The sequence below is a fragment of the Sesamum indicum genome, linkage group LG2, assembly GCF_000512975.1.
Source record: "Sesamum indicum cultivar Zhongzhi No. 13 linkage group LG2, S_indicum_v1.0, whole genome shotgun sequence".
Lineage (NCBI taxonomy): Eukaryota > Viridiplantae > Streptophyta > Magnoliopsida > Lamiales > Pedaliaceae > Sesamum > Sesamum indicum.
The window spans coordinates 779,345-795,410 of record NC_026146.1 but is presented as its reverse complement, the minus strand read 5'-3'; the positions used below and the strand labels follow the sequence as shown (position 1 = coordinate 795,410).

The 16,066-nt window shown below is 32.8% G+C and overlaps 1 long non-coding RNA gene across 5 annotated transcripts; it reads right to left on the bottom strand.

The window, feature by feature from the left end:
* On the bottom strand, positions 8,994-14,807 carry LOC105175856. 5 transcript variants are annotated; one of them, XR_002286309.1, is made up of 6 exons: positions 14,482-14,807; positions 13,820-13,898; positions 13,074-13,277; positions 12,535-12,715; positions 11,884-12,007; positions 8,994-9,348 (listed from the first exon to the last, which is right to left on the bottom strand). It is a non-coding gene; the product is annotated as an uncharacterized LOC105175856 (long non-coding RNA). The 5 variants fall into 5 exon arrangements; XR_002286308.1 differs by having other exon boundaries at positions 13,074-13,274; XR_002286307.1 differs by having other exon boundaries at positions 13,820-13,882.

Genomic DNA, 16,066 nt, shown 5'->3' with positions numbered 1-16,066 from the left:
AAGGTGATGCACCAAACTTACTTGTGCATCAGGGCACACTGACAGCACGGTTTTTAGTGTGAGTGATTCATGCTTCAAAACGAGACGCTTAATATAAAGTCCAAGGGATCACTAATTACTACTGTCATGTGAAATAAGTTCGAAGGACCATGTAATTCTACCAAGTATGTGAGAATATACCACATATAATGCACATTTACATGCAAACAACAGACGGTCAAGTGACGATGATGACTTGTGGGGTTATAAAAGTCGAATTAAGGTAGAAGGGTAGTTGGGATAACAAAGAAATTTTACTAAAACCATAGCATCATATAATGTTTGACAGATTAGATTTCTTAGGGTGGAAAGGGAAGGGCATTACTTAGAATGATCTGCATTGCTGGTAAATTAGTGAGCCATGGGACATAGTATCTGGCATGTGGGGTGTTTTCTTGGAAGGTTGGAGAAAACGTGGATGGGTTCCATCCTGCAGATGTTTGTTTGGTTTCGGTAACATAGATGTGACATAAGCTTAAATAAAGCTATCTCTTTTCAATTTGACTCTTTAACCATCTGCACTCCACATGTTCATCACTATCATCCACCACTGTTCTTGGCTGTAGGATTCAGCTATAGGCAGGGAATCTTTAATCTCCTTCACTAGTAAAATATTACATAGTAACTTTTTTTTTTTACAAGATTTCCCTATTTCACCTAAACATAATGGTGTCTATGATCATACTCTTAATATATTTAAGGTTGATAAGAGTTACCTAGAACTCATATTGACAAATGATCCACCAGTTCCATACATACGATATTAATTAACTATTGCAGAAAAGAATCTCAACCGGTGTCAATTACTAAGTCGGCATATGCCCTTTTCCTCGAATGATCAGTCGACCTCAATGAGACTTTATTTTAACCACTTGCATTGTAAGTTAAGATAGATTAATCCAACAGCGAAAGCATTTTAAGCCCAAACACTAACCCCAAGCAATGTTGTTATTGTCATAGGCATATGCACAGGTTTGTTGCAAATTTATTAGTGGTCTTAGTTGAAAAAGACTATGGACGCCCAATGTCGAATGATACACAGCCCAGTCTCCCTAGGAAGAATGGTTAAATTTTGCTAGAGGTTAACAACAATTAGATTCACCGGAGCCGAAAGGCACCCCCTGCTTGATGTATTTCTTTAAGAAAGATCTATCAGACGGCTGCCCAGTGCTCAAGACGAAACTGAATCACAAGATCTTGAAACAGAGGTCCAAAATCAGGTCACACTTCCACATGATTTGCTCTTTAAGATTTTTGGTTTACTCCCCGCTGAATCCCTTTTCAGGTTGCAGTGTGTATGCAAGAAATGGTGCAGTTTGATCAACACTCTACTTTCATCAGACATCACTCTCAGCAATCTGAAACAGTTCTAATTTGTAAAACTTTGACCCTGTTGGAACCTGGATCTAGCGAGGACAGGATTAAGTCTTACTTCCATTTCTTGGACTTAGATCATGGAGATGATTTTTTTATCGAGTCAAGTGTAATCCACTTGTTTTTCAGTGTTCGTGCAAGCTGTGACAGCCCGCTTCTTGCCACTTAGGGAAAAAACAAGAACTTGATACTCAAACCCCAGTCACCAGAAAGCATTCAGCGTTTCCATTAGGCTTTTTTGCCGATTCTTCTGATGAATCCTATGGCGTTACACTCTGTAATAAGACAAACACATACAAAGTGGTACACTTGTTCCGCAAAAAATCAGGCTGCACTGGCTGTGAGATTCTGAGCATTTCAGCCAGAAAGTGGACCAGAGTGGAAGGACCTAATTCTTCTGAACTCCTACCGAACGTAAGAAAGAGCCCAGTATCTATCCATGGATCGTTGCACTGAATGCATACGGAACACAGTTGTGATCATTTCATCACCATGAATGTGAAGGATGAAAAGTTTGTTGCCAAGCAACTGCCTGTCAGGTGGCTGTGAAGGATCGTTTAATCGAGATAGGAGGGAACCTTGGATTAGTAACTCATGCAGAGGCTAATGCAATGCAAGTATGGATATTAAGGCATGGTGGTGGATCAAGTGAGAAGTGGATGAAGCACTATAGCATCAAGCTGGAGTTTGAGTTTGGGTGTCCCAATCCCATCTGTGGTTCAAGAAATGGTGTTTGAGTGTAGAGGGTACTATTTATGCATTTACAGGTTTGATAAGGGAGAAATGGAGGTGGTCCATTCAAGACATGATGAAAAACATCAAAAGTGTAAAAAAAAGTAATATTTTAAGCATTAATACTATAATTTCGAATTATTTAAAAATCTAAATCGAATAAAATACAAAATTAGTGATAATTATAAATACTAATAATCACTGTGAGTCTCATAAAAGCGTTGGTATCAAGATCTTTTTCTTTCTTATTCTATTGGCTCATTTATTTTTTAAACTGTGATTAATCACTATATTTTAAAAATAAATTAGTGTGAATAAATAAAAATATTATGATAAATATGTGAGGATAAATAACACCACACTCCCTGAAATTATATCAAAATACACAAATACTCTTTTTTTTTTCTCAAAATTATAGCTACACCCCCAGAGGGTATGGTTGTAATTATAATTACACTCCCCATTTAAATGCAAAACTTACACAAACATGATCCCCTAAAAAAATATTGAGTGTTTGGTATATTCAGGGAATACCCAATGCGTATCTTCAAGTGGTATATACCAATAAGTGAACCCCCATCAAAGAATTTAAGTGAATACCCAATGCAAAACTTACAAAAACATTCCCTGAAAAAAAGTTTTATTACATAAGAAATATTATTTTAAACTATGAAATTAAATATAAATTTACAATATATATCTATATATATATGAATGTTTCCATGTATCAAATATCCAATAAATATAATAATAATAATAATAATATTAATCATATAACCCCTCCCCCCTTTTATTCGCAGGCCCTTAGCAGTCTTCATGTGTTAAAGTAGAGGCACTTGTAATTTCTTTCTCTTTCTTTAGTTATATAAAAGTTTGATTTGACATAAGAAGGGATACAAGCTACCTGTGAGTTCTCTTATTTATCTTTCTGCATTTGTTACCTTCATTTTTGCTTCTGTTATGTTTAGCCTAATGCAAGGGTAAATTACTACTGCTGAATTATTCAACTATAACGGAGATAGCATGGCTATATAGATATGTATATTACAAAAAAAAAAGAGTATTTTTCATTACTGATGAAGATAAGGAGAAATTGAAAGAACATAAGGATAAGATACTCTGAGTCATCAATTTAAATTATGGGTATGAACAAGGTCGGCCTTGCCATCACTACTCGATTTTGTCGTTCTTTGGCGTTGTTTATGGGCTTTAGTGTGGTATCTTCTGATCAAAATTCATACCTATTAGTTTAAATTGATGTAAAAGGTTCCCAATTTAGTCTTTTCTTATGTTATTCGATTCTCTTTATATTTGTCATAATAAAAAATATTCTTTTACTACAATCCGCCTGCATGGTCGATTTTCTCTACCGCCTACATGGTCGAATTTATTTTATTTACTTTTATGCATTCCGCCTACATGGTCGGTTGTTTATACCGTCTTATAGTCGGATTTAAATTTTCTTTTGAGTTTTTCGATCCTCCATGATCTTCGGTCATGGTTATATGGTATCAGAGCCATGTTGTTAAAATTGTATTGAATAATTCAGCAGTACTTTATTTCTCTGCTTAATATATAGTATTTATTTGATAATAATAGTAGCCAAGTAAAGAATGGTAAGAAAGAGGAGTATGAACTCCCAAAAAATTTAGATCAACTAAATAAATGGACAATTTCTAAAGTAAATCCTAGATTAATTTACAATAAGATTTGATTTTTGGAAAACTAAACAGGTGGTATGTGACGCCCCAAATATTATAATACATAATTGTAGGATTAATTGGTAAATTTTCGTGAAAATTTAGTTAATTAGCCACTAAATTATGGGTCATAATTGGAGCATAATAACACTTGAATGAATTAAATTGGAGTTCGTTATAATATTTTGGGATAATTTCTATTAATTAAGAAAATTAGGAAGGACGTAAATGGTATTTTGAGAAAAGTCTAATTAATTAGATAAAATAATAATAATATTATATATATATATAAATAGTATATATATAAGTAAGTAATATAATGTAAATATATATATGTAAGTTATATATATATATTAGTAAGTGATATATATATATGAGAGAGAAAGATAAGAAAATTGAGGGTGGGCCCACCAGCCCACCGCCTCACTCTCCTCTCTTTTCCTTAAATACACACACAAGCATATTACATACACACATGCATAACACACACACATAAAAAGTGAGGCTTGCTCTTGCGCAGGAAAGAAAGAAACAGAGGTACGATTTTATCATTTTAAAATTTTATTAATTTATATAATTATATCATTTAATTAGTTTATTTACTAAATGTTGTTTATACTAAGTGATGCACTATTTAACCGGAGTATTTTATGAGTTTGGCTATTTAAAATAGTGTCGAATTAAATATTAAATTGGATATAAAAATGATATCGTTGGTCGATTAGATTGTTAAATTTATTAGATTTGAGTGTTGCTATAGCTACTTTATATAATTCCATCGGAATTGTTAACTAAATACGCAATTCTACATATTGTTATTCAATTAAATTATATAATAGCGAGAAAGTGATAAGAAATCCGTAGAAATATTCTGAAAATTATATTTAATAAATGGTGTGTTAATAAAGAGGAAAAATGAAGATTTGTACGTCAATAGAAGTGGAATATTAAAGAGTTATAAGAAATTATATTATACGAATTTAGTATTATATTTAACAGAAATCACGATATTCTCGATATATTAATTGTATGTGATATAACTCATTATAGGATACGGGGTGAGGTGAAAGGACCGACAATTAGCGATTGAGTAAAAAGAAACGTTGTGAGGTTGAGGTAAGTAAATAATTAGTATTATCTATATATGTTCTCTTTATTTGGCTATTACTGTTATATAAATTTGTGGTTCATGCTGATGTTGGTTTATCTGAAAATATATGAGTGGTGAATGATTTAATTTGATTGACGATATTGTGTACGTGGAATGCGAAGACACGTTGAAATATCATGTTTGTCGTATGTTATGTTGTGGGTGTCTGAAAATGAGAATGTAATGATATATTGTTTTACGTTACTAGTTGCTTACAAGAATGGTGATATGTGGAAATGAGGGAGTGGTGGAAATTGAATATAATTGTGGCGTGAATACCCCTTGACGTGTTGAAAAGAGCTTTGATGCGATATGAGAAAGAAATGAAATGAAAAGAGCTTTGATGCGATATGAGAAAGAAATGAAATGAAAAGAGCTTTGATGCGATATGAAAAAAAAAGATGTGATGTGAAAAGAGCTATGATGCGAAATAAAAGAGCTATGATGCGAATTGAAAGAGCTATGATGCGAATTGAAAAGAGCTATGATGCGAAATGAGATTGATGAGCCGGCTGTCAAGGGGATTCACTTAAATTTATTTGACGGTGAGACTGAGTTGACGGGAAAAACACGATATCACCTTCTGGTAAGCAAACTAGGAAAAAAAGAAGTTTAATTGATTATTTTATTGTGAGATAGCTATGCGGTGTACTACAGTTGATTATGTTGGAGTTAAATTGACTGTAATCCATGCATGTTGCCTACTTGTCATGTTTGGGCTGTGTTTGATGTACATATATAGATAGGGCTGATTATTTACTTACTGAGTGGCAGGCTCATCCCTCTGTTGACATTTTCTTTCAGGAGTAGACTTTGAGGTATCTGACTGTTGAAGAATAGGTCTACGCACTATACTCAGTCAGGTCGGGCCAGTATGCTGTTTCTCCTTTTTGTCAGCTAGAGTACGAATCTTATTTTGTTTGTATAAAGAGAACGTAGGAATGGAGATTAACTGTGGTGGATCACCTGTGGTGTTTGATTTGTATGTATATGATGTTGTGGGTTGATTATGTTGTTATGACGTTGGGGTTACGTATTCATATGGATTAAATTATTATGTGCATTTATATTTATAAACACAGGGATTGCTATAAGTATGACGTTTAGGGTAGATATAGCCCTTGTAGCGAAGGGGGTGCTACATGGTAAAAACTACTGAAAAATCTATTGATCTTGATAATGAAGAAAAAGTAATAAAACTTTTGGATGCCATAGATATAAGGTATTATCAAGAAGAATATAAATTTCTACATATTAGTCTTGTTCAAATAGCCTTTAAGCCTCTAACATTAGAAGGTTTACCAGAAAGCTTTTTAGCTGCCCTAAGAGATGCCAGGAATTTAGACTGGAAGACATCTCTAATAGGAATAATACAATCTAGTCTGGCTCATGGGCCGGTATTTTTTAATATTTATCCAAATCTACAATTATCAATGTCTGATGTGAATATACTCGATGTATTAACATTGAATGTGAAAACCCATGGATATAATTATGCACCTGGGTCAGAATTAATATGTATATGTTATAGAATATACTATAAACTTTTCCAGATACTTAATCCTAATTGTAAGACACATGATAATAAAACTCTTGAACAAATAGTATTCTTTGAAACAAATTTACAGAATTCAAGGATTAGTACTAGGAGTTTCCAAAATATTGGATAATTGAAAAGGAGGTCCCATTAGAAGTAATACTGAGAGTATGTATACAAATATTCTACAAAATCCGAAAGAAAATGTCATAATAGATTTTGTTAACCAGTCAAAAAATTTAAGAAGCAGCTCTTCAAGATATTCTAATATGTATTATATATCACCAGTAGAGGTAATAACCCCATCCAGAGCATCCACATCCCAAATCAGAGAAGAAATTAATTTAAATAACTCAAATTATGATAAGGTTGAAAAAATAAGAATACAACCAAATAATATTGTTAAAAGTTCTTCAAGTTTTTTCCAAAGTTCTTTAGCAGTTTTTTCTTTTCCAACTTTTCTAATTACAGAATCAAACAAATTAAAAATAATAGAGGAGTAGTCATATTCATCATTTTCAAACTTTTTTATCATCATAAATGTTATCAGCGTATTTTTCATCCATAACTTTAAAAAACTTTTGCTGTATTAAAATTCATTTCGTTTTTTGTTGCCATATTGAACAATTAGTCTTACCATCAAGAGGTTGTAAATTATAGACAACCATATTAACAGAAAAAAATAATCACAGAGCACAAGGTAATAAGCAGAAAAAATTTATAGAATATAACATTATAGAGTGCAGAATAATAACAGAAAGGTCAAGAATTTAATAACAGAGAATTGAGGGAACCTCAGCTACCCCTCAAACCAGATATCTATCGGCTTCAGGGAGCCCGACCAAGCTAGGGAAATAGCAAGGATTGTTCTTGATTAGAGGATAATAAGAAGTATTAACAGATTAAGAAATAGATATCACAGTTAATATAGAGTTATGGATTAGTAACGATTTTACCGTTTGAGTGCGATAGAGCCAGAGACTTAACCTAGGCTCTAATACCACTGTTGGGTATATGATGAATACCAGGCTCCAGCAAAATATTATGGACACTTGAACTAAATTACAGATATCACTGGGTTTACCGATCTATGAATTATAAGAATAAAGAATCAGAATAATATAGATCTAAATCTAAAATTAGAAATCTGAAACAATATCACAATATAGACAAGGAACAGAATTAGTATTTAAAGTGAGCGCGAGAGAGAGAGAGAGAGAGCGAGAGAGAACAACAGTTAGGGATTAGGGTTTAGGTTATGAGAGAAAGTGAGAAAGATTTAGTATTTAAAGTAGTCGGACCGGGTCAAACCCAGTGGGGTAAACCGAGTGGGTCACCCAAAGTGGAGTGGGCCTAGTAGTTGAAGCCATCTAGTGAGATGGGCCTAGACCATTTGGGTTTGGGCCATACTTTTATTTACAATTTTCACTTTAGACCAACTCCAAGATGACGAATCTTAAAAAAGGCTTTCATCACATCCTGAATACTCCGGAGCCCTGAGAGATATGTGCAAAAAGGACAAGAGTATGTCAAGACAATTTTTTAATCATGCTTATGCTAGGACTGACACTCAACATGTCATCCACATAAAGTACAAGAAATAGAGGAACGTGATTATCGTACTTAAAGTATAGACAAGGATCATAGGCGCTATTTTGGAATTTTGAAAAATGAATGAAATGATCGAATTTCTTATTCCATTGTCTAGGAGATTGTTTTAATCCATAAAGTGATTTTTTCAGTAAGCACACATAATCTGAATTTTTTGTCATTAACAACACCACAAGGTTGACTCATGTATATTTGTTCATCCAAATTTCGATGCAAGAAAGTAGTTTTAACACCCATTTGTTTGAGGCCAAGATGTGACGTATATCTACTGTACCAAGTTTGGAGGAAGATGGTTAAAATATATACTTTCTTCTGTTTTGGTATAGAAACCGAAAAGAAGATCACAAACGTTAGAATATATGTTCTGATCAGAATCAAGCTCATATGCTCTAAAAAGAGGGAAAGCACAGAATTCTTTAGGTATTTCTCACTTATTCTACAGCATGTGGACTTTGTTACACAAACTCATTACTTGTAATTCTCAGTATTTCATATATTTTTGGAGATGAGGAGTTTATGTATATGTGTGGTTTCAAAGGAGAGGACGTTGCCAGTGTGGTGCAGTGACAAAAAAAAGGTGGAAAGAATAGAGAAAATTAAGAGGAAATAGATAAGAACGTTTCTCTTGTGTGAGTCCTTTAAAAAATTTGACAAGTTTAATGGAGCAGGCTGGCCTGATTTTCTTGTCTGTTTTTGGATCAATAGCATTTTATGTGGAAATTTGAAATTGATGCAGGGAATTAGTGTGCCTTCCGCATGGAATGGTTGACTTACACAGGAAATTAGTGCCTTTGCAATTTCATGGAATTTAAAGACCTCTTGGAAACCAGGCAAAAAAGATTGGATGGGAAATTAAAATTTCATCTCAACCAGCAACGTGGGATTACATTTTCTTGGAGAAACATTCCTTTTACATCTTTTTGACTATGACTTCAAAATTCTAAGGCGCCTAACTTTTAATATCAAAAAAGCTAAAATACTAACAAACTATTCTAATTGACAGTAGACAAAACTCCTCATTTGTCCTCGAGAGCCTCGTATTCAGAATCACTTGAACTCATCAGGTGGATACTGGTGCGTACAATTAGGAAAAGCTCTTGTGTTGAGAACTTGAGTTCGTCTTCAATAGCGTTAGGTGTTATACGGAAAACCATTACCCTCAAGTATGTTGACTTCCAATTGCAATCTTTCGATCTGATGTTAGCCTGTAAAAATAAAAAAGAAAAGAATGAGAAAAACATGCAATCTCTCTACATACTCGTCCATGAAGGCGCTGAGGTGTTTAGAGTCTTCATTTGGTTTGCAATATGTGCTTACTTGAATAACCTCATGTTCCTAAGAGGTGTGTGGGTGTTCAAAAGATTGCTGTAAGAAACTTAAATATTAAACTAAACATACATTGGCTGGCACAAAGGATGCACCTTGACAACATTTAAAACCAAATGATAACCTATGTAACTACACATTTCTCTCTCACTTTTCTTACTGAATAACAAGTCCATGTTCCTATTTGTTTCCTCTATGTCAATTTTTTTCTCATATCTGAAAATCAAGTAAAGTTTAATGCCATTGCATGTTCCCTTTGTAAACTTTAAAAACCAAAAGTCCCCCGATTTCTATTATTAAAGCTCTACGTTCTCACCATTATAATCTAGAAAGAGTGGGAATACAATCTTTTGAGGCCTTAGAGAATACTGCGGACGCAAGTTGGAGAGTTGAAGCCTAAATTGGAGAACAATTCTCCACTGATGTTGCAAATTTATTCTCAATTATTCTTGTGTTAAGTTTTGTTCCAAGATTTGCTTTTTTAGAAATTTTTCGTTGTCATTAATTTAAAATTTTGTACAAATTTTACGGAACACCATATTTATTCATGTTATTGACAGATGAAGTTTGCAAGTGCCCCACAACAAAGTTTGCTAGAAAATCGTCATTGTGCAAACCACAACTTATTTTACTTGTAAACATCAATAATAAAGCATCATATACTAAAATATTGAACGGTTGTCTACATGCCAATTTAATTAATCTATTTTTCAATTTGGTGTATATTTATACTGACAAATGTTAATATAGTTAATAATGTCTCTTGTTAATTAGCGTCTTCAAAAACTTATAAAATATTTAATACAAATGCGACATTTCATCCGTTTAATCAAATGAATGATTTTGAAGTACTTTTTATGATTATAAAAGCTATTCATATTTAGTTTCATTACAACAAAAATAAAATATGATTTTTCTTGGAGGTCTAAGTATGCGACCATATCATGCACTTACAGAAAAAGAATTATTACATAGATTTTATACTTCATTACTTATATATTTATAGATACAGATATATAGTGATTTTTTTTTAAAAAAAGTAAATTAATTGTGCAATCTAATCTCATGCTGATTTGAAAACAAAAGAGTTGATTTGAAAACAAAAGAGTTGATGGTGGAAGAACATTTTTTCATACTAGCAATTGGACAAAATTCATGCATATGCAAGAAAAAAGCTTGTAGTAAATTCACTATTTTAGAAAACAAAAGCATTTGATAAGACAAAACAAATTTGTGAAATATAGACTATAGTTAAATCCTCAAATGCAAATCATATGATTTCTCATGTATGAGACTATTATAGTTACCAAAACTCCATGTTCTTTAAAATCGTTTCACAATTTTGCAAATTATATATATTGACAAAGACGTACCAACTACCAAATCTCGGTGGAAAAATGGCATGTAGACAACCATCCTATATTTTGATATAGTATTCCATTATCAAAGTTCACAAATAAAACAGTACATGATTGAACAATAAAGATTTTCCAACAAAATTTTATGTGATACACGTGCAAAGTCGAAGATGTCAACAACATGAATAAACATGATGTTTGTGTATAATTATACAAAATGATAAATAAATGACATCAAAAAACTCCAACGCAAGCCCATGAACAAAACCCAACACAACGAATAAACCAAGATAAATTTACAAAAACAAATGGAGGTTCGTTCTTCAATTTAACACTCAACTCTACACTTGCATCCTCATATTCTAATATGGCCCCAAAAATTGCAATTCCTATCTCTTCCAAATTACAACGATGATAACGTTGAACTTTTCACAGAAACCAGACAGAGCTTTAGGTTTTTAAGTTTACAAAGTATAAAAGCAATGGTTTCACCTTTATCTTGACATTCAAATATGGCAAAAAAAATTGACAGAGAAGAATGAACATAAAACATGACTTACTTTTCAGTTAGAAAAATAGAAAGAGAAAAATATAGCCACACCGGCCACCATTAAGCTCAAAATATTGTAAAAATACATACTTTTTGTAGCCCATGTGTGTTTCAGTTTATTATTTAAATTTCCTACTCAATCCTTTTGATTCCCCACACAATTCTTAAGAATATGAGATTACTTTAGTTCGCACAAAATTGACAAACCAAATTTAGACTCCAACCCTCAGCCTTCTAATAATGAGTGTAGATCACCTATACTCACTCACATGCTTCACTTATACAGTCGAATAAATGCATGTTACACATAGTACCGAAAAATGATTTCTCATGTAAGTTGATAGCATTCTGTAATTGCATGCAATATGTGTTATGACTCGCAGGGAAAAGAACAAGAAAAAAAAGAAAAGAACAGATATTGCCTTCATATCACATAGTATGCATTAAAACAGAATTGTAAAGAAACTGAGATATGAAAATCATAATAGTAGGAAATAAAAACTTACTTATGGCTTAGAATGTGACGCATATGTTGATTGAAGTCAAGCTGTCACTACATGACTTCCCATTACCTTCGAGTAGTTGTAACACATAATGTTGGGTGTTTTGCTACCCTTTTCTGCAAACTGACTGAAGAGGGTTATCAGATATTTTAAGGATGAACCTCAGGAGACTAAGAGCAGGCATGCTGCTCCTAACCTACTGGCATGCATGAATTGGGGCACATTTTGAAGGTCTAGGACAACAAAATAGAAAAGTATCCAGCTTGAGTGCAGCAAGCAAAAGAATCTGCAAAATGTTTCACCGTACCTCCCCTCGATGAAGGCATTCCTTTAGAGCATTTTTTTGAGGAGACCACGACATTCATGTGTATAATTTTGCAAACAATAATGAGTAATATTCATTTCATATTGATGACACAATTATATAGGTCTAATCAAGGTTCAGAAATGCAGTCAACACCAGGGCATCAAATTTATACACACTCAGTCATACAGATAAATAGTTAATTGGCAAGCTTCCAGTAACATAAATAAATCTATGTGAGTAGGCAAAAGGATCTACATGCATATATACATACCTTATATAATATATATCTATATACCTATACATATATATATGTTGAGAGAAAACAATTCAACAAAATTCTGAAATACCTTGACAGCCAGAGTTCGAAACGAAAATATTGCAGGTGCGTCTACACCATTCAGGTGAGCCTTAACCTCTGGTATACCTGAACCAGCAGCAGCCTTTGGTGCTACCAAACCAGTGACCAAACTTGATAAAAATGTCAAGCCAAGATTTGAAGAAGCAAACACAATGAAAGCAACAACAAACCTGTCCACACATTTAAACCTGATAAATATACATGAGTACACACATATACCATCACGACAAAATTGGGCAAGGAGACAAGGGAGTAGGGAAGAAAAATGTAGCAATCCCCAGGTTGGGGCATCAGTCTAGATCTGAGCTAAATAACAGAATCAAAGATCTCAACCAAATATGAAGAAGACCTTTTCCTTTCAGTTCAGTCTACAGACATACAAAAATGGAGCAATTAGTAATGCTAAAAGATATGCATATGAAAAGGCATGATGAAGAAATCAATAACCATAGAAAGGTTTAACTGAAGCTCAACAAGATAAACATATTTCAGAAGCATGTGAACTTAAAAAACAAGAGTTTTTCTTACTTTCTAGCCAACATCATATTGGAGGTTATAACAAACTTCACACCAGCTATATTTTCAATGGCAAGGTTGTTGAGGAACCCAAGGAGACTCACAATAACTCCAATAAGAAAACAAAGTGTCCACTTGATGAATATATACTGAAATATATCAACTGTTCCCATAGTCCTCTAGTCTTGCTTGAAAAAATCATTCTCAATAATCCTGCTAATAAAAACTTCACTTCAGTTAGATGGCAAAAGCTGTCTGATGACTAAAAGCCAAAGGACAAGCAAAAGGGACAAGAGGTAGATGATTCTCAAATCAATTTCCCTATTAAGGTAGGATCAGTCTAAAATTGAACACGATTTATGTCCACTGGATTAATGGATAACTCAGACAAAAGGCTAAGACATGTCTATATAATCAAGTACATAGAAAACAAGACCTCGTTGACCATGAAAAATCACAGGTGGAGGACTGAAATTCGTCAACCATAAAATCATTTCGAGAGCTATATACAATCTAACAAATTTGCCAAGAGCCAACTTCATCCACAATCAATGGCAGTCGGCCCATAGAACATGGTTTTAGTGCTAGCCTAACCATTGATTAGCATTAAGAATAAGTGAAATTGGCAAAACGTCATATACATGACTGGAAGAACAAGTGCAAAATGTACAATTCAATTGTATTCACACATTATAAATCAAATACATATGATAAGCTTTAAGAATGATTGAAAAATATAAACTAAGGTAATTAGAAACCTGGGGATACAATGAAAGTGCCATCTTCTTCATTTTTCCCAGAAGCTGTAGATGCACTGGAGCCTGACAATAAAAAACACTAGAATATTTCCGTCATTTTTTAATAGAACCACAAGGCAGCAGCAATATCATATTTAATTCACTGCAACCAAAAAGAGAAAAAAGAACCATATCTAATTCACAACAATTTGACGACCGACTTTTCTTTAACCAAAGATGAAAGTAATAGAAAAACACATCCATGAAAACAGGGAAATGAAAAGCAGAAACGACAGTGAACATCCTTTCAAAGGAAAATTAGAGATAATGGCGTAAAGTCTTGTAAACAACACCCATTCGTTTGTGGATATTTCCAAGATTTAACGTCACCACAAGAAAACATGGGGGGCAAAAAAAAACTAAACAAGAAAAGGGAACCGGTTGTTTCATCAGACTAAGAAACCATGAGGCACAATGTACTCGCAATTGCAAACCCTGCATAACAGAACTAAAAACAAGAAAGTGGGTTCATATTCAAGACCTCCCTAAAAAGCAAGACGCGAGTAATATAAGGAATTAAAAGCCAAAGAATGGTGGAATCTCCACTCAAAACTTGAAGAAAAAAATTCAAAACCACGGAAAATTTTCAAGAAACCCCAAAAAAACACCAGCCACATATGTACCTGAATCTTGATCTTTCGATTTCCAGTTGAATTCGTCCTCTGGGACTAATTGAATTCTTGCATTCAACAATTCTTGGTAAAAGAAAAAGTGTCGAGAAGAAGAAGAACAGAAAAGAAGTTGTAACTTGATGATTCAAGAAATCGATTTCCTGGAATTCTTCCTCTAGGACTAATTGAATTCTTGGTAGAAGAAGAAGAAGAGAAAAGAAGTTGTAACTTGATGATTCAAGAAATCGATTTCCTGGAATTCGTGCTCCGGGACTAATTGAATTCTTGGTAGAAGAAGAAGAAATGAAAAGAAGTTGTAACTTGATGATTCAAGAAATCGCCCTGTGGCTGTATCTCACCAAAGTCTGAGACATTATATAGGGAAGACGGAAGCAGCAGTTTCACAACGGCTAGTAGACTAACAAAGTAAAAGTTGCTATTTCATTAACTAACGCGTACAAATTCTAATAACAACTCTTAAAGACTGAAAAATACAACAATGTTGAAAAAGCGCTCTTTCACTTAAAAAGTTGTTATCCCAGCTTCAGCAACTTCTACCATCCTTAGTCTCCAGGTTGCTGTTCATCATCGTTCAAGCTGCTTCTGTGCATTATTACAGTAGTGAAAGAAGACAATATTTCTTTGCACCAACGCAATAATATATAACACGTTACATATTTCTTTATTAAAAAAAAACTTGCTATAATAATTATTATCTAGGCAAAAATTATGAAAAGATGGAAACTTAAGTTTATTTGAATCTTATTAAAAAGTCGATATTATATCTTAAATTATAGATATAATATGTATAATCTTGCGCAATGTATTATCTTGTATATAAATAATTAATTATATATATTGAAAATATAAATATTAATATATAATGTTATATTTAATATGACATACATAAATATTATGTTATATTTTAATATATATATATATATATATTTGTATTACGTTATGCTTTTTTTAAATTGACAAGTCATTCACTTATGATTTGTTTTATCTATTTTTGAGTTTTATATTTATATCAGGATACATACTATGCATTATGGAATCTATTTATTATTTATAAATTTATGTCAAAATTTAGTGATTTTTATGAATTAATCTAATAATAATGATAATGATAATAATAGTGATGGTTGAACAATTTTAATTATTTTAATTATTATTTTATTATATATTTAATGAGATAAAAAAATTTAATCAACAATCACGATATATAAAAATATAGACACCCGATTCACACCAAATTTAAATATATATAAGACCGTGTTCGTTGGAATGGGATCAAACAACGATCACCGAACATGTTTGCCGTTGATTCGTCTCCGTCCGATCGAATCTCGATCTTAGAAAACTTCCATCAGACTAGTCTCTTCAAAACGATTCTAACGAAGCCGGCCTCACTCAATTTGGTAAAGAATTTATAGAGATATGAGGATTTTAACAAAATCTTATTGCCGGCGACAAGATGGTTGGGGGGTGGGGGGCGCAAGGGGGTGGATGGGGTAGTTAGTTTTTTTTTAATATATAACAATAATATATTTTTAAAATATTAAATTATTTATATATAATATAACTTAAATAATTT